The sequence below is a fragment of the Sorex araneus genome, chromosome 2 (assembly GCF_027595985.1).
Source record: "Sorex araneus isolate mSorAra2 chromosome 2, mSorAra2.pri, whole genome shotgun sequence".
Taxonomy (NCBI): Eukaryota; Metazoa; Chordata; class Mammalia; order Eulipotyphla; family Soricidae; genus Sorex; species Sorex araneus.
Genome location: NC_073303.1, coordinates 344,891,145 through 344,910,367, shown reverse-complemented (window position 1 = coordinate 344,910,367; position 19,223 = coordinate 344,891,145). Strand labels below are relative to the sequence as shown.

The following is a 19,223-nucleotide window of genomic DNA, read 5'->3' as shown; positions in this document are numbered from 1 at the left end:
AACAAACTTCTAAAATAATAATTATATCAGATACCCGCAAGTTATATCATCAGTTCAGCTGAGCATTCAGTTTACTCTAAGAATAAAGTCAGTTAAAACAAAAAAGAAAACTGATATACCATATAGTTTTCCTTAAACAATAAAGAAGGCTCCAAGTTTACTTTGAGAGACAACTTTCCTGGCAGTTGAAGCACATGTTTATATTTGTCAATTTGATGTATCAAGAAAATAGACTCCATTAAAAACTAATTCCTAGGAGAATTATGGCAGAGCTCCTGACTGGGGGAAGATATGAAGCACCCATTAGTATACTTTTGGTGAAGTTGTTGTCTTTCTTTTACCAAAGTGCCATATATCATGGTAAACTCCCACTGTGGTTAAAAGAACAAAATGAAATGGTCACTCAGTGAAGACATTCTATCCGTCTGAGGGGGAGTGAAGTGTCACGCCAGTGTTCTAAGCATGTGATTCTACTTATTACAGCCCTTAGAGACGTCTTGGCACATACTTTTCATGGTCAACTCAAGGTTAAACCTTTGACAGCTGCTGGAAGTGCCAGTTTTCTATGTGGCTGACTGAAGGACGATCTATATTTTTTAAGGACAGGTGAAAAGGCAAAGGAGTTGACATTTTAATGAGACATCTACAAAGCCAAATTTATGGAGAGCGGTCACTCAAATACAAAAAGATAAGGGTAATTTTTTTTTCTCAAAAAAGTCAGCTCTGAATCTTGGGTTGTGTTAATTTCCTTAAAGCATAGAAGACACCAAGTGAACCTAGAATGTTTTCTGGGCGATTCTCATTACATTACCCCACTCCATTAAAAAGAAAACAACAAAATCTAAGAAAGGCCTGGCTCCATTAAACAAACAAAAACTAAGAAAGGCTTTTGTGAACTCTCTGAATGAATGAACAGAAAGACAGACTCATGTGCTCTCCAGAATGTTAAATATTTCAAGTAGATGAACATTCACCTCACAGGGTTTGTACTGCTCACTTAAATATTAGAAGGTCTGAGGTGCATATGTTGCCTGAGCCCCTGTGCTGTTTGTGCCATGTGGCCGAGCACATGTGGTGCCCGAGCACATGTGTCACCTGCATCTCCCCCCTTGAGATGTGTACTTTCATGTCCAGTGCTAGGATGTGTGTAGAGCTTTCTCTCCACCCTTGGAGAAGCCCGAGTTCTCTCTTGAGTGCATTATTCTTACTATTCTCTCTCCCACTTATCCCTTCCTCCTTCCCCTAGAAACCTCTAAATAAAATCTGTTTACTTCAAAAAAAATATTAGAAGGTCTGCATTTTACTTTTTAGCAATCCTAATGTAAAGTCTTCCTAGTAGCAATTTTCAAAAGGCATAGTTGCTGATTTTACTTTTCTGGTTTTGGGGACACACCTGGGCAGAGCTCAGGGTTAATTACTGGCTCTGTGCTCAGGGACCACTCCTGGCATAGCAGGGGATCATATGTGGTGCTGGGAACTGAATCCATGTTGGCCGGAGTACAAGGTTTACCACTTTTCCCACTGTACTATCACTCTGCCTCCCCCTTTATTGACATAGTGATGAATTAAGGTCATTTCTGATTGTGATTGCAAAACCATGTAACCATCCTCATTTAAAAACAATCTCTATCTTTTCATTGCATGCGGCCAACCTCAGTTCAACCCCTGGCACTATATGTGGTTTTCTGAGCACAGCCAGGAGTGATCCCCAAACACAGCCAGGAGTCAGTCCTTAGCACAGGTGGGTATGACCCACAAACAAAGAAATAAAGAAAAACAAAAAAATGCTCTGCTAGGAAGGTGTCTAGAGGCATTCAGTCGGTCTGGTATTAACATATCATCATCAACTCTCCTACATACAACCCCTAACAAAACTAGGCTTACCTGAATCCTGGAAATTGAGTTGCTTACCTTTACACCAAAAGGATTGGAGAGGTACAAAATCTGCATGGAGTATGTGTCCAACATGACTCTGAGAAGTTCATGCTATGAGACCAAAGATGCTTAAGAGGCTGTGTAAAACAAGACACATGCACATATGTCCACAAGCCAGCAAGGCTATGTAGATACCTGGGTGCCAAGTGAGTTTGTGTGTGACGGGATCAAATGTGCTTTCCTTATGGAGGAGTCAAAAGTCACGGCGAGACTGCTCAAGGAACAAGCACAAACTCAGAAAGCAAAATTAAAAAATAAAGTTTTGACTACTATAAAATAAGTAGAAATGACAACATCGTCATGAACAACAACACACATACACATAGACAATGACAACAATAAACAAACCCCATGTCACTGTAAAAGCTCAGGAAGCCTAAATTTTTTTTTAAGATTGGGCACTTAAGTTCGACTACAATTTAGCGAATTACCTGTCTGGTTATTTAAGATGTATAAAATGTGTAGCACACGGTACAACTCTCCTTTCCCTCCTGCCCCCTCCCCCCCATCTCTTTCTGTCTCTGTCTCGGTCTCAGCCTTAAACTTACAATTCTAATTGAATCTGGCAAAAGAGCATAATGTTAGGGAAGCTTCATCAAGAACTAGGAAGTCTTTTGGACTCCCATGAATAGGCATCAGAACACACTTAAGATTCAAAGCACAGGGGTTTGGAGTCTTAGTCACTTCCAGATTAAGCACTGTTAGAGTCTCTCATTTTGCAATTCACTATTTATTAAGCAGAGCTATCTGGAAACTATCTTCCTCATTGAGTATCAAAATGTTACCTCCTTTGCCTTTCTCGCACTAGCTCTACATAACTCTGTCTCTTTTGACCTATTGCTGCAACATAGTGTATTATAAAAATTAAAAGAAAAACTGAGAGCCCTCCAGTGGTCAAAATAATATATGCAAATACTCAGTTTATATACCCAATATTCCTCCTTCCATTGGACCTAAAATATTTTTTTCTATTGTAAAAATGCCTGCCTATTTTTATATTACTATGATATTACATATATTGTTTTTCAGCACTAAGTGAAAGCAGATGTTTATTTAAATCATTTTAAAAATCCCCCAAATAGCGACTACTTGCTGATCAATAAGGAATTCTGCATAGTCACTTGAATTTCACCATATAAAAGCATTCCTAAATCTTGCCCAAAACTGAGTTATTTAATTTCTTCCTCTGTTTCTGCCATTGAGAGAGATGTTGCTGTATATGAAAACTACTCAAGATAAAGAAAAGACACCATCAGTCCGAGCTGTGTCTGCTACTTGTGTTTGTCTTAAACTTACAGTTGTATTTTGATGTGTGTATTTCTAGAGTTGTGCAAAGCATTGTGCGTATGTGTTCCTAAATTGTAATTTTGGGGGTTTGCATAAGAAATGTGTTGGCTTTTCTTTTAAAGCAAATGCATATCTAAGCCAGGCAGCACCACTTTCATTTGCTTCATCTCTTGTCATCAGATTACCAGTAATGGTTTGGCAGGAAGCCTGGATGAATGGCTTTGCTTTGAAAATTGTGGAGCTCTAACAGTTACCCAAGTGCTACCACACTGATCAGCAAGGGGACTTTTTGTTTGTTTGTTTTAACTTCATTCCTGTATTACCTTAGAAAATAAAGTGTGCTTGGAAAAAAACACACACATTTAATCCATGCATTTGGTTTTCAAAATGGATTAAGATTTATTTTTTTGCAAATGCACAACAATATATCTAATTCTTTTTTTTTTTTTTTTTTTGCTTTTTGGGTCACACCTGACGAGGCACAGGGGTTAGTCCTGGCTTTGCACTCAGGAATTACTCCTGGCGGCGCTCAGGGGACCATATGGGATGCTGAGAATCAAACTCAGGTCGGTCGCGTGCAAGGCAAACGCCCTACCCGCTGTGCTATCACTCCAGCCCCAATATATCTAATTCTTGTAACCATACATTTTTTAACATCCACCCCTAAGAGCAGAAAATATTAAGAAAACATTTTGTGCTTTATGAGTTAATTTCTTAATTTTCTAAATATTGTCTAAGTATTTTAGAGAGAAAAGGCCACCAGTCCCCTTCCGTATAGTAATCTATGCAGTCTTCCTGCTTGTCAGTGCTCCTAAGTTAAATTAAAGTCAAGTTCCGTTATCTGCAAATGACCTTCAAGAAATTCAGCCTACTGTAAAAAATGTTATGGGTAATTCTCAGAAAGCATACTCTCATGGAGTAAGTTATTGCCTAAGACAAAAGTGGGCATTTCTGGAAGCTACATTGTGTCTTTGAGGCCACTTGGGAACCATATCCGAGACTGAAGCAATAATTTACATGTGTGCAATGAAAAATATAATGTAACTTACACACCAGGATCCTCTGCCTCATTAAGTTAAACGCTTCCCTCATGTCATCTTAAAGAAGAGATTATAATACTGTAAATCTAAGTAATTTAGATTTATGTTCTGGTGTCTAGAAAATGGTCACACAGGATATTTTGCAGCACTCCAAATGCTGTAGATTCTAGGCATTCTCAGAGTGTAGATATAATTGACTTCATAATTTGGCAAACAAGAGATAGTTAAGAGTTCTGCTGTGAGTATTTAAGGAGTTACAAAGGAGCAGGCCTGCAGTGCTGAGAAGGGATCTTTACATTCTCCTGCAATGGGATTTCAAAGGTGTTGCTGACATCATTTTAATTTCTGAATCTTATTATAACCTCAGAGGAAAACATAAAGAAAAGTCAATCAGAGGAAAACGTGGACTGAGAATTCATGCTGCCCATATGCTTGATAGAATAATTTCTCTTTCTGCAATGCAGAATGGGAGTATACTTCTCACATAGCATTCTTTTTTTTAACATAGCACTGCTCTATCTCTTAGTTTTGCAATAGAGGGAGGGAAACAGAAATTCTAAGGAATGACAATCAGAATAATATCACAAAGTAGGCAGGAGGCAAAAGGACCCATGATCCCTGTCACTTAACAGCCTGGTGTATAGCTATGAGTAAACCTAATATGCAGGATTTTAAAAAAAACAGAGTTATAGGGAGTATAAACACTCGTGGAGCAATTAACTTATCTTTTGTATAAAGGCCATATTACACAGGAAAGAGTTACAAATAAGTAAAGACTGGGAGTAAAAATAATAAAAATAACCCAATTGCTTTTCTTAAATGTTAGGTACTTTTACAAAGCTCTCATGATTTGGTGTTCCTGAGTCATCCTTACAGCATATTCATTTTGCAAGAATGCAAAGGTCAGTTTTATTTATGTAGATATGTACACCTCTATTATATTTTAAGATACAACAGCTTCCTATGTGATGAAAATACACATTCAACTAAACTCTTTTAAAAAATATACTTTGTTCAGCTTCTTTAAACTATCTTATAATAAAAGTATCTGCTAAATAGAAAATTTAGGAGAGTTAAAATGATCACTAAGACTATCTTAAAGTCTTGATGAGAAGCCATAAATAGTTGAGAAAAATTAAAACAATATTTTATTAATGTAAAACTTAGCATAGATAAAGGATATAAATAAAAGCAATATTGAGAAATTTTTCATGTTTTAACATGATGTGCTTTAGTGTTAGTGTCCTATGAAACGGAATATATAATTTCTAAGGCCTGGTAATGTCTAGGACCTGACAATGCAGTACAGGTCTAGGGTGTCGGGAGTCACAGGGCTGGTGCTCTGGTGCTACTCTGAAGTGTGGGCTATGATGGGAAGCATTCTCCTCTCACCGCTAGTTACATATGTGGCCAGAAAGCCACAATTTTAAATCAGCCAGTTTTTGAGAATTTTCAAGAATTTTGACCCCATCTGTATTAGAACTCTTATTATTTGTGGAAGTAAGAGGCTTCTACATGAGAAAAAATACATATAAACAAAGTTCCTATAACTCTAAGTCTCAAGAGTTAGCATATCAAGAAGCATATAATAGAAGTGTGAAATATTTATGTGATCTGAGCAATATGAAATTAGTTAAACATCCTTAGAATTGATACACTCCGTATCTTCTCCATGTTTTCTATCTTTAACGAACAAATGGAAAGTTTAGTTTTGCAACTTAGCATAATGTAACAAAGTGAAGTTAACATTGCACTTTAAGATTTTAAACCTTTTAGAAAAAAAATACAGGTAATTGTAAGACCAATGTCACAATTTCATATCACATAAGCTATCAAATGAGATTTTTAAAAATCACACAGTAAAAACTGAAAACAATCTAGATTCAGGCTGTGTGAAATGAAATGATTCTAATTTAAGCCTGCTTCATTGACTTGATTTTAATTGTGATATCCAGAACTCCTTACTTGAATTGTTGAAGCATGAGACTTTTAAAACTCTATGACTTAATTTTTTATTATTAATTTCTCTCTGATAGATATAGCTATTTCAACATACTTAAACTTCTACCCTCTCTCTTGTCATAATTTCATTTGACAAAAGGTGCTAGTAGTTAAACTGTTCCTATCTCCCCCTAACAAACAATAACCAAACATTTAAAATTGACCTAATTTTATATTAAGGGTTGTTCATGATCACAGCTCCAGACAAAAGAGTCAATGTGAAAATAGTCATGATACTTAGGATGAAATTAATAAAACTAAGGACATTGTAGGGGGAAACTTTCCCAGAATAATCATCTGTTCATTTCTTTAGCTGGTATTAAAGTGTTTCTAGGTGCCAGCTACTGAAAACATAAAAGCTGAGTGAAACAATCTCTGTCCTTGGTGTTTTGAGATTAGTGAGTTGACAATTAAACAAAGCACAGTGAAGGTGACTTGTGAAGGCTACCTTGAAAGAGAAGTAGGATTTGCACACAAAGAAGACAGACTAGCCCAAGGTATGATGGTGTATGAAATGCTCCGGAGACAGCCATGATTAATCTTGGTGGTAACCTGTGAACCAGTGGAGAAGAAAAGGTAGGAACTAGTAATGGACCTTTAGTATAAATTCCCATACTATGGAATTTATTTTGAAGGATATAGTGAGCCACAACAGATTTTTTTTTAGTAGGAGAGCAATCCATAAAAGAGGTGTTGACTTCAATTTGGGCGATATGTTGAGCCACAGAGCAAAAGAAAATATTTAGACCACACTAGTGTCCAAGTGAGATAATGAAGTTCTGAAGTAAAGCAACTGAAAAAAATGGAGAGGACAAGACGCAGGATACTTTGAAAAAAATGGTAATACTAGATAGACCAAGATAAAAAAGAAAGAGTCAGGGTCAACAGCTGAGAGAACTGCGTAGGAGTGGATTAGAGAAACAAAACGATTACTAAAGAGAGCGGTCAGCAAGGAGCTAATGAAAAGAACTACTAAGTATTACTGACAGCTCAGATAAGGGTAAAAACCATTAATCTTCAAATAAACATTCATTTGCTAATTGCTCCAAATGTCCAAATGAATCAGGACCCCACTATGGCACTATGGCTAAAAGAAAAAAAAAACCACAACCTAAAAACAACCCTAAATCATCAATGATATCTTCAGACTGCCTGACACTGTCTCTAGATTAAGATTGAGTATAAAAAAAAACAACAACTGAGGGGCTGAAGTGAGAGCATAGTGGGTAGGGTGTTTGCCTTGCACGAGGCTGACCAGGGTTCCAATCCCAGCATCCCATATGGTCCCCTGAGCACCGCCAGGAGTGACTCCTGAGTGCAGAGCCAGGAGTAACCCCTGTGCATCGCCAGGTGTGACCCCTCCCCCCCCCCCAAAAAAAAAACAACTGTGAATTTTCTTCCTGGTAAAAGTAATGAGACAATCTAGACTTTCACTAAGGCAAAATATATTTAAAATATAAACAGGTCATGGCCAAAGAGATAGTAAAATCCTTTAAAAAGGGATTAAGGCACTTGTCTTGTGAAGGGCCATCAAGGTTCAGTACCCAGCATTGCTTATGGTCACTGAGTAGAAAATGAAGAGTAAGACCCGAGCATCGCAAGGCAAAACCAAATATAAATATAAATATTAACATTCTTGGAAAAGAGTGAATAGAGTGGTAAGGATTTAACACTTGAAATTTGGAAGGCCTGAACTCCTTAAAAGGAAGCTCGTCTTTGATGGCTTTTGACTTTGGGCATATTGAGTATCAGGGACAAAGCATCTTGAGAAACTCTTCACATCTGAACAGCTTTCGGAGGTTTGTGAGAAAGTCAGGGCCCCATTGCCCAGTGGGACCTCTACTAAGCTAACACAGCTTGAAGTTCTTCTCTTGAAAGGCCTAATTCTTCCTACAAGAGTGGAGAGAACCCAAAGCAAACCATTCCTCAAATAGATCTGCACTCTTACTTTTCTTCACAGGAGTGACTCAGGGAAAATTATGTATTGTACTCTGACTAAGGTGTTTCTGGCCAGACACATCCTTTACTGACTGGCTGAAGCAAACCTATGACATCTCTGGAGGAAAACACTATCATCATTAGGCTTCACTAATTCTCATAAGTACTAATGCATGGAGGGGGGCGGGGGACGTACAGTGGTCCTCAGGAAGTAATCTTACGCTCAGGGCTGCTCTCAATGGTGGTCAGGGAACTGTGAGATGCTAGAGATCAAATTGGGCCTCCTGCATGCAGTATTCATGCTCCATCCCATTGAGCTATCTCTCCAGCTCACAAGCAGTTTTAAATATACAAGGCCAGCAGATCGTCAAGTACATGCAAGCAAATGAATAAGTAAGAGACTATGAGAAAGAAGTGGAGGGAATTCTAATATTCTAACAGAAACAAATCCAGTATTCTTGGGAATAGTTGAAAGAGCAAACTTATGAGGACAACTATACTTACTATAGTTCCAAGAAATACAACGCAAAATTAATAAATTCAGAAGGAAAGTAGAAACTGCGAGCGATGAAATGCTAGCAGATCTTTTTTCCACCCTTTCCTCATACACACAATCTGCCTACATTGATTAAATTTCTTATATTTAAAATTAAAATTTTTCAAATTTTGTTTTGTTCCTATATTACAGATCACTGTATCACTGTCATCCCATTGCTCGTCGATTTACTCGAGCGGGCACCAGTAACATCTCTAATCCTCCCAGTCCTGAGATTTAAGCAGCCTCCCTTTACTCATCTTTCCCAACAACTGGAGGCTCTTTCAGGGTCAGGGGAATGAGACCTATTGTTACTGTTTTTAGCATATCAAATACGCCACCGGTAGCTTGCCAGGCTCTCTGAGAGGTATGTGTGTGTGTGTATATATGTATATATATGTATATACTATATATGTGTGTGTATATATGTGTATATATACACATATATGTGTGTATATAGGTATATATATACCTATACACCTATATACCTATAGGTATATAGGTATATGTACATAGGTATATAGGTATAGGTATATAGGTATATATATACCTATACACACATATATAGTTAAATTATGTATTATGTATTTTGTATTTTCTTATGTATTACATAAGAAAATCAAAAGCTCACAGTTATAAACAGTGAATTTTTTAATGAATAGTTTATATAATGAATAGTTTATATAACTATTAATATATTTGCTGAGTGAAAAATAAGCAAACACACATACGTTCATGTGTGCACATCCATGTCTGGGGAATACACATACGCAGGAACTCACTGCTTTCTCATAGACACCTAAGTCTCTGCCAGGCTCTGTCATATTGGCAACATTCATACTGCTGGGCAGAGCACAAGAACAGGTGTCCAAATGTCACCAGGAACATTTATAAAAGTACCACCTATTCGTAGAGAAATGAGTATCGATGGCAACTCTTACAAGTCAATAAGTTAATTACAAGTATTGTAGCACTGTAGCACTGTCATCCCATTGTTCATCGATTTGCTCGAGCGGGCACCAGTAACGTCTCCATTGTGAGACTTGTGACTCTTCTTTGGCATATCGAATATGCCACGGGTAGCTTGCCAGGTTTTGTCCTGTGGGTGGGATACTCTTAGTAGCTTGCCGGGCTCTCTGAGAGGGATGGAGGAATCAAACCTGGGTCAGCATTGTGCAAGGCAAACGCCCTACCCTCTGTGCTATTGCTCCAGTCCTCTGTGCATTAGGGAAATTTAACTTTTAATTGAACTTTTCCATTAGGGAAAGTTAATTGTGATTTAAAAATCCTGCCTAAACTGATGGGGAGAGGTTTGGTGTTTCAACTGAAAGATAAGTATTTTGGATGTACTTAGTACACAGAATTAAGAAGACTCAACATTCAGATTTTTTCCGGATGGCAGGCGTACCAGGTGGCAGTCCTCACCCGAAAACTGAGACAGCAGCCAACCAAACTGTGTTCTGCCAACTTCACATTTTTACTGGGTCCTGGGTCCTGTTAAATTACTCAGATGCTGTAAGCTCATTCTAATGGTACCATTATAATACTTGTACCATTATAATACTTGTTTTCCTTTTAGTAAGATAATAGTATCTTATTTATTCCTGTCAAGTTTAAGCAAAGGACCCATCAAGTCACTCATTGTTGCACCTAGTTTAACTAACGGAGTTCCTTAAATTAGAATTAGAATCTGGTTTTTTCTGACAGGGAAAATAAAACAAAACCAAAATACTGGCCCTTTCCATGTAACAACTGTCCAGGCCCACACTCTGTAACAAGAACGTCAGCAGATTTATTTTCCCCATATAAAGTAGAATTTTCAATTCACACCATGTACTCTGACTATTATGGACAGTATTTATTCAGCAGGAATGCTGTGCAAGTTTGGGAAAGCTGTCTCTAAGTAGAGCTGGGAGGTCAGTTGACAAAACAAAAAATAAAACCTATACATGGTCAAAACATGAAGAGAGCTAAATTTTGTCATTCTTGTAAATAAAAAAGTTTTGTAATCCTTCAAACACAGTGTGGTAATAGCAAATCAGACAACTCTCCCTCACCCTCCTCCACTCTCAAACGCTATATAATCAGACGCCTCCATTCACTTAGCAAATATCAGCTTTTTTGGAGGAGGAGAACCTGCTCAGAATTAATGAGGCGACACCACAAAATAACTTCTATTAATAAGTTGTTCTCTTCCATGAAAATTGCCTACTTTCCCTCACTTAAAACCAGAACATCTTCGAAAGGCTCCTCACGTACCAACCTTGACCATCTCTTTCTCCTATTCCTCCCAATTTTAAAATTAGGAAATGTCATGGTGTAACATAGAAGAACTAAAGCCATCTCTCACTAAAGCAGTTGAATCAAATGCTTTGTATATACAGTCACATTCAGTTGGTGTGTGACAGGACATACAACTCCTAAAACCTTAACTCAATACAGCTGGGAGTTTAAAGGACGCGTTTCAAGAGGGATAACTAAGTGCAGGGAAAACAATTCTGAAGTTACAAACATACACAGTACACATTTTGAAATAATCAAACACACAATTTCTTTGCTGTTGCACAAAAAGGCTAATGCCAACTCGCTCAGAAAAGTTAGAACATTTTGGGAAATCTTCATTTTCCTTTTTCCTTTTATATCAAGAAAAAAATTGCACATTCACCTTCCTAGAGACGCACTGCACATGAAAAGCAATCTTTTCACTTACCCTGGAGCATGTACACCTTGATCTCTTGAATCCTTTTAATTCCAGTACATCCAGAACATGTATGAATTCTTAGCATATTCATTTAAAGAAGAGACGAACCAAATGGCTAATTATTACAGATCATAACAAAGCTCTCTGAAATTCTAGGGAGAGATGGGAGTTTAGAAATCCAGCTTCTAGATCCTGGTGTGTACTGTGTCTATCTTTAACTTGAAAATGATTTGGTTTCACATTCCATTGAAGTCCCACTGGCAGATGCCTTTGGTAAGCTCACCAATGGCAGGCTTTCAAACGCCCTCCCTCTCCGCCCTCCTCCCTCAGACTGCGCTTCCGCTGTTCCATCTAACGCTGATTTACTTAGCTGTCTTTTTACCTGTCTCTTCTCGGGTAAAAGGAGATGCTTTCACTGACGGCTATTACGGAAACACTTGGAAGTTGAAGATCAGCCCGAGGACTCGCTGTGCTTTTCCCTCTGCCATCCCCTCCCCCTACTTACTGCCAGAAACCAACTGACTTCCAAACTTGGCTGCCTGAAAAAGAATGTTCTCTGATTGGCATTCCTGGAAGCAGGGAGCAAAGCAGCTCAAGTTTTGTTCTGTAACTCAGCATGAAAAACTTCCCAGGTATACGTAACAAAAAGAAGTGAGTTTTCTGTATTATTATTATGTTTTTAATGCTGAGCAGGATGGGGTAAATATTTGGGGGGGCATGACAAATATTTTGGTTGTAGCACTGCCTGTAAGTTTCAATATTCACAGACAATTTTGCCCAAAACGGCTATTGAAGCAGTAAAATAAGGGAAATTTTATACAACTTTTTTCATCAATCTTTTCATTAAAAATTGAACTTTTTTTAGTAACAAATGTGTTGGGGACCCACTGGAAGCAGAGACAGAGTGCCGCTGCCGGCCACTTTTCTGAAGGGCCGCTGCAGCTTTGCAGTGAGAGAAAACTGTACAGTAGGTCTTGTGGTGAAAGGTTTTAATTAAACTAAATTACAATCGTAAATTTTTTTTAAAATTTAGAATGAAAGAGTGGGTGTAAAAAAAAACCCCATTGCTCCCTTTTTATCAAACATTCCTTCCCAGGACTCTTGCACACCTTCAGTGTGAGGAATAGAAAGGAAACCATGTGTACAGTGAAGAGAACTGTTGTGAAGGGGAAGGCGGAATCCTACATCTCACCAACTGAGATTTGAACAAAAATCAATGAGAGTGGAGTCCCTTAAAATCACTACTAATAAACTTGCGTTGAATATTTAGTTTGTGATTAGTAGGGTCAAAAGGTGTGTGCTACTGAAAAGAATTTTCCTACTGATGTCCAAAGAACGAGTTTAGCACATGCAATTTTACTCTATGCAACTTCTTCAAAGCCTGGTAAAGGATTTATAGTCTCTGTAATCAAATGAATCACCCAAAGTATTTTTGAGTTACCAAATTTCAGCTGGCAGTGGCTGCCAAGTCAGGCAACTGTCAGCTGGCTGAGCTCACGGCAGTGGTGTGGCCACAGCTGCTCCCTGTGACTTGTAGAGACATCTCCGAAATATTCAAAGGCAAAGGTTGGTACCCCCCAAAAGTTTTCTTTTTGTTTCTTTGTGGTTGGCTTTAAAATTTCAGCTCTAGGTGGTCTTTCAACACATCTGAAGAACACCACCTAAGGGAATCAGTAGTGAAAATCTAAGAAACAGAAATCTCATTAATTTATTTCAGTAATTTTTTTATGTCCCGTATAGATTGGCATTCCACCAGTTGGCTCACTCCATAACCTAGAGTTTATTAGATTATAGGGTGTGGGTGTGCGCGTGCGTGTGCGTGCGTGCGTGCGTGAGTATATGAGCGTGCGTTGTGAGACAGACAGAGACACAGAGAGAGTATAAATTATTTTTTTTGAGGTGGCATCACTCTGTAGTGTTCGGGGAAATTCCTAGCTCTCTGCATGGGGGTCATTCCTGGCTGTGCTCACCATCTGTGGTACCAGGAATTGGACAGGGTTCACATCAGATGCTAAGCAAGCACTAAACCACTGTAACTATCTCTCTCTGGCTCCTTTTCTAAGGAAATTTCATGCTACATTCTAAGCTGAGAAAATGGGGCATCTCAATGACTTAAATGAATAAATGACAAAATAAATAAATGACAATCTCAATGACAAAAATAAATAAAAAGAAATAATCACGTAGAGGGCCTATGTCAATGTCCCTATAATTCTTTTTAATAAAAATATATCTCCCTAAAGGTAAATGGATAGGATCAAACACATGTGAACTGATTACTGAAAACAGGCCATCTGATTCACATTCAGTCACACTATTCACTTATGTGGTATCTTTGACTGAATAATGTAACATAATTTACATCCAGGAAGTAGTTGTTGAAACAGAAGAATTTTTTCTTTAAATGCATATATTTAAGCCTATAGGAAAATGTTATACACTAATTCACCTTTTTCACAAATGTATTTTACTTTGTCTTAATGATTTTCTTTTTGGAGGGAAATTATTCTCTTTTTACACTCTTAGCCAGAAGACATATGGAAAGAATACAGAACACCCTTAAAGACAACCCCCCTTCCAAAATCATGATATGTTTTATGTATGACTGATTGATTTTAAATTTTAACATAGAATATACTGCTAGAAAATTTACATTAATCTTGTTCGGATCTTTGTTTCACATTAATTAGTTAACAATAAATTGTTTTTTATTGAACTGTCACTAGCACTACTTTCTGCAACATTCATTAATCAAAATCTTCTATATTATCTACACTTATATTTTTATCTGTACCAATTTTCATTAAAATTCAACAGTCTTCAGTCCAAAGTTAAGTAATAACAATGGACTTATTTTCTATCTTCCTCCTCAACCTTCATGAGACACTTGATAAAATTTATAATGACTAGAAGTTAGTCTTTATCATGAGTAAATGTTACTCTTCTCTTTCATAATACTAAAATATTGAAGTTAATATTTGTCAGAAAAAATATTCAGCTACAGCTTGGGGCTGGAGCGATAGCACAGTAGGTAGGGCGTTTGCCTTACATGTGGCTGACCCGGGTTCGATTCCCAGCATCCCATATGGTACCCTGAGCACCACCAGGAGTAATTCCTGAGTGCAGAGCCAGGACTAACCCCTGAGCATCACTGGGTGTGACACAAAAAGAAAAAAAAAACAGTATCCAGGGCTTGCTTTCAAAGGAATCTGGGCATGTAAGAGAAAAATAAAATATTCTTGATTTATGAAAATGCAACTAACCTCTAGTGTATCCTCCAGAAATAGGTCCTATATGAGCATAGGTCTTTGGATGCGATGTTGGTAGCACGATCCTCACAGCAGTGACAAGGTTTTCAGACTCAAGTTTTAACTGAGCTGCAAGACATCAATATATGAAGAATTTTGTCATTAAAAAGTAATGGTCCCTGTAAATTTTACTCTCTCATCCATAAGAGATTGGCATATATTATTCTTAGTAATGGCTTTGCAGATGACTTAATTTTTTTTTGCAGAGCAGATATTTTAACATGTAATTTGCTATTGGCTTAATATTTTGCCACTTGAAACCCATACTTTCAAGCCCAAAATCTAATGTGCCTCTGATAGGAAGGCCTTTGGAGAGGTGACTGGCCATGAGGATTGAATCCTCATTAATAGTACTTTGTAAGAGATCACAATGGAGCAATGAAAGGCTCTTAAAATAAATGGTAATGGGGAAACTGCACAGATACATGAAAATGAATGAAAACAGAGCACTATGCAACTGCATACATAAAAATGAACAATGGAGTAAAGGAGTAAAGACTTGGATGTAAGACCTGCAAACACAAAATATGTAGAACAAAATACAGACTGTACACTATTGAATATTAAGTATAGAAATCTGTTTGGCCACTTGATTCCAAAAGGTAGGAAACAAAAATGAAAATAACGAGACTGTATCAAACAAAAGATCTCTACAGTGAAATGAACTTCATCCAAGATGAAAACACATTGTACTGAATGTCAAAATATATTAGCACATCATACATTTGGCTAAGAATTAATATCCCAAATACCTACCTCAAATTCTTATAAAACTCAACAGTAAAAAACAAACAACAATAAAATTAATCCAGTTTAAAAATTAACAGATTCTAAACAGTCACTAATCAAAAGAAGATTATTTATGGGAGATAAACATCCAAGTGTGCGGGACCCGGGGCTAAGATCTCTAAGCCTGCTCAGACTGGGACTAGGCCTCCTCCACCAAGATCCCCCATTTTCCAGTAGTTAGGCAGTCACGCCCACAAACTGCCCCCAGCATTGTGTAATCCCATCAATGGCCAAGATCCAGAGACTTGGTCTCACAAACTCTTATTGTCTAGTTCTCCATCTCGGAGACCTGGCAAGCTACTGAGAGTATTCTGCCCACATGGCAGAGCCTGGCAAGCTCCTCATGGTGTATTCGATATGCCAAAAACAGTAACAATGAAGGATCTCATTCCCCTTACCTTGAAAGAGCCTCCAATGTGGCACCATTGGGAAGGACAAGTGAAGAGAGGCTGCTAAAATCTCAGGACTAGAAGACTTGCCACTGACCAGGCAAGTGGAAACAGAGATAAACAAATGGGACTGCATTAAACAGCGAAGCTTCTGCACCTCAAAAGATACAGTGACCAGAATACAAAGACAGTCTACAGAATGGGAAAGGATATTCACCCAATACCCATCTGATAAGAAGTTGATATCAAGGATTTACAAGGGACTAGTTGAACTCCACAAGAAGAAAACATCCAACCCCATCAGAAAATGAGGTGATGAAATGAACAGAAACTTTAAGGAAGAAATCTGAACGGCTAAAAGATGCATGAAAAAATGCTCCTCATCACTAATCATCAGAGAGATGCAGATCAAAACAATGAGATACCATCTCACACCTCAGAGACTGGCCCACATCCAAAAGAACAAAAGCGACAGGTGTTGGTGCAGATGTGGAGAGAAAGGGATCCTCCTTCACTGCTGTGGGAATGCAGACTGGCTCAGCCCTTTCGGAAAACAGTATGAACACTTCTCAAAAAATTAGAAATTGAGTTCCCATTTGATCTGGCAATACCACTTCTGAGAATATACCCCAGAGATGCAAAAAAGTATAGTAAAAGTGACATCTGCACCTATATGTTCATTGCAGCACTGTTTACAATAGCCAGAATCTGGAAAAAGCCTGAGTACCCAAGAACAGATGACTAGTTAAAGAAACTTTAGTACATCTACACAGTGGAATACTATGCAGCTGTTAGAAAAGATGAAGTTATGAAATTTGCATATAGGTGGATCAATGTGGAAAATACCATGTTAAGTGAAATGAGTCAGAAAGAGAGGGACAGACATAGGAAGATTGCACTCATTTGTGGAATGTAAAGTAACAGAAGACTAACTAAAGTAATGGGAGACTAACACCAAAGAATAATAGAGATAAGTACCAGGAGGATGACTCCACAGCTGGAAAGCTGGCCTCACATGCTGGGGGAAAAAGCAGCTCAGATAGAGAAGGGACCACCAAGCAAAGGGTGCTAGGTGGGTCCACGAGGGATGGGAGATACAGGCTGAAAATAGACTATAGACTGAACAGGATGCCTACTTAATACCTCTACTGCAAATCACAACACCCAAAAGGAGAGAAAGAGCAAAAGGGAATGCCCTGCCACAGGGGCAGGGTGGGGTGGAGGGGACAAGGTGGGGGTGGTGGGAGGGATGCTGGGACCATTGGTGGTGGAAAATGGGCACTAGTGGAGGGGTGGGTACTCAATCATTGTATGACTGAAACGCAAGCATGAAAGTTTGTAAGTATGTAACTTTATCTCACGGTGATTCACTAATAAAAATTTTTTTGAAAAAAGTTAAAAAAAATCTCAGAGCTAGGAAGAATGGAGACGTTACTGGCACCCACTCGAGCAAATCTTTGAATTACGGGATGACAGTAATACAGTGAAATGTCCAACATCCATTTCTAGAGAAATGAAGCTCAAAACAATGAAATATTACCTCACACCTGTGAACATGTCTGTTATTTCAAAGATAAGAAACAATAAGTGTTGGAATGGATGTGGAGAGAAGGGAAACTTCTATGTTATTGGTGAAATGTAAACTGGAGAACTATTATGGAAAGCAACATGGGGATTTCTAAGAAAAAGTAAAAAAGTTCCATACAGATGGGAGATGGGTTGTCCCATGTCTGAGAATTAAAAAAAAAATTAAAAAGGCCTTAAGAGAGGCTAAGACACTTGCTCTGGACCACATATGATCATGATCCATACCTCCAGTATAGAGTGAGGAGCAAGTCTTGAGCACAGCTTGATGTAGCAACTTCCCAAACACTGTCACTGGCACTGTCATTCTGTTGCTCATTGATTTGCTCGAGCGGGCACCAGTAAGTCTCCATTGTGAGACCTGTTACTGTTTTTGGCATATCGAATATGCCACGGGTAGCTTGCCAGGCTCTGCCGTGTGGGTGAGATACTCTCAGTAGGTTGCCAGGCTCTCCGAGAGGGGCAGAGGAATAGAACCCGGGTCAGCCACATGCAAGGCAAAGGCCCAACCTGCTGTGCTATCCCCCAGCACAAACAAACAAAAATATGAAGCTCTAATTTGAGGCCAGGTGTGGTCCAAATGTCCCCCTTCTCCAAATAAACTGAGTAACTTTTGTATGATGAAAATACATAACAAGTTATAGCAAAACTAGCTAAAGTCTGGTAATTATTATAATCAAATGTATTCACTTAAGAATATTTTTTCTATAGTTGAGTACATGGTCAATCATTGTTTTTCAAACTTGTTTGCTGACGATTTGTTCAAAGGAAATAGGTCAATGACAAGGCTCAACTCCTTTAGCAGAAACTTAGGCATGAAGTCTGTTCATTGCCTCTTTCTCTAAGGCAGTCCCTATAGAAACCTCCAGGATATAGAAAAGCACACTTTGAAAAACTGCTGAATTCATTGCATTCAATTAAAAAATTTATATGTGAAAAGTAGATGTATTTTAATGTATTGGGACAATAGAGCTTAAAAGACTGTCCTAAACTTTGGTGTTAGAACATTGTATGCCTAAAATTACCCTCTTATGAACAACTTTGTAAACCAGTGTCTTTATGAAAAAATTTTTAAAAGAATGTCTCATCCTTACTACCTCTTTCCCACCAATGTCTCCAGAAGCAACCACTTAGAGGCTGTTGTCTATAATGATCACTCTATGTTCTTTAAGTGATACTCTCATACATTATTTTCTTTTGATGTTCTGAAATTTGATGCTATCTATGTGCCTTCTATTGAAGTAAACAGTTCTTACATACATTTCCTCCAGCATGTACATATTCAAAATCTCTCTCCCTCTTCCTTATTTACACACACACACACACACACTCACACACACACACACACACACACTCTTCTCCCTTTCCTTGATCTTCCAAACTTAATTATATGGTGATCCGAGAAAGAGTATATGTTTACATCATTTTGACTGTTCACATGCACGTTACATGGGATTTATAAATAGATTTTCTCTTTTTGGCTTTTATTTTCCTTGTGTTGGCACTGGAAGTGTATCTTTGCTTACAATTCTATATGCAGCAACATTTTCTCAAACCCTCCAATAGATAGGTATCATTCTTTTTAATATAGTCTCTCATACCAGTTGTATTTTTACAGCACTGCCTGCGCACATCAGTTTTGTAGCAAGATAGCCACCGAGCTGTGATCATGGGATTTTCTTTTTCTTCTGTTTGTGTTGGGTCCTATGCCTGAAT

At 38.1% G+C, this 19,223-nt stretch overlaps 1 protein-coding gene across 3 annotated transcripts in view; it reads right to left on the bottom strand.

Annotated features, from left to right (window-relative positions):
* Nucleotides 1-19,223, bottom strand: part of DTNA (dystrobrevin alpha) — a 367,610-nt gene that overhangs the window by 254,534 nt on the left and 93,853 nt on the right. For all 3 annotated transcript variants that reach the window (XM_004606060.2, XM_055128332.1, XM_055128333.1), the window contains exon 2: nucleotides 14,701-14,814. The gene's annotated coding sequence lies outside the window, so the exon portion shown is untranslated. The remainder of the gene's footprint in view (nucleotides 1-14,700; nucleotides 14,815-19,223) is intronic.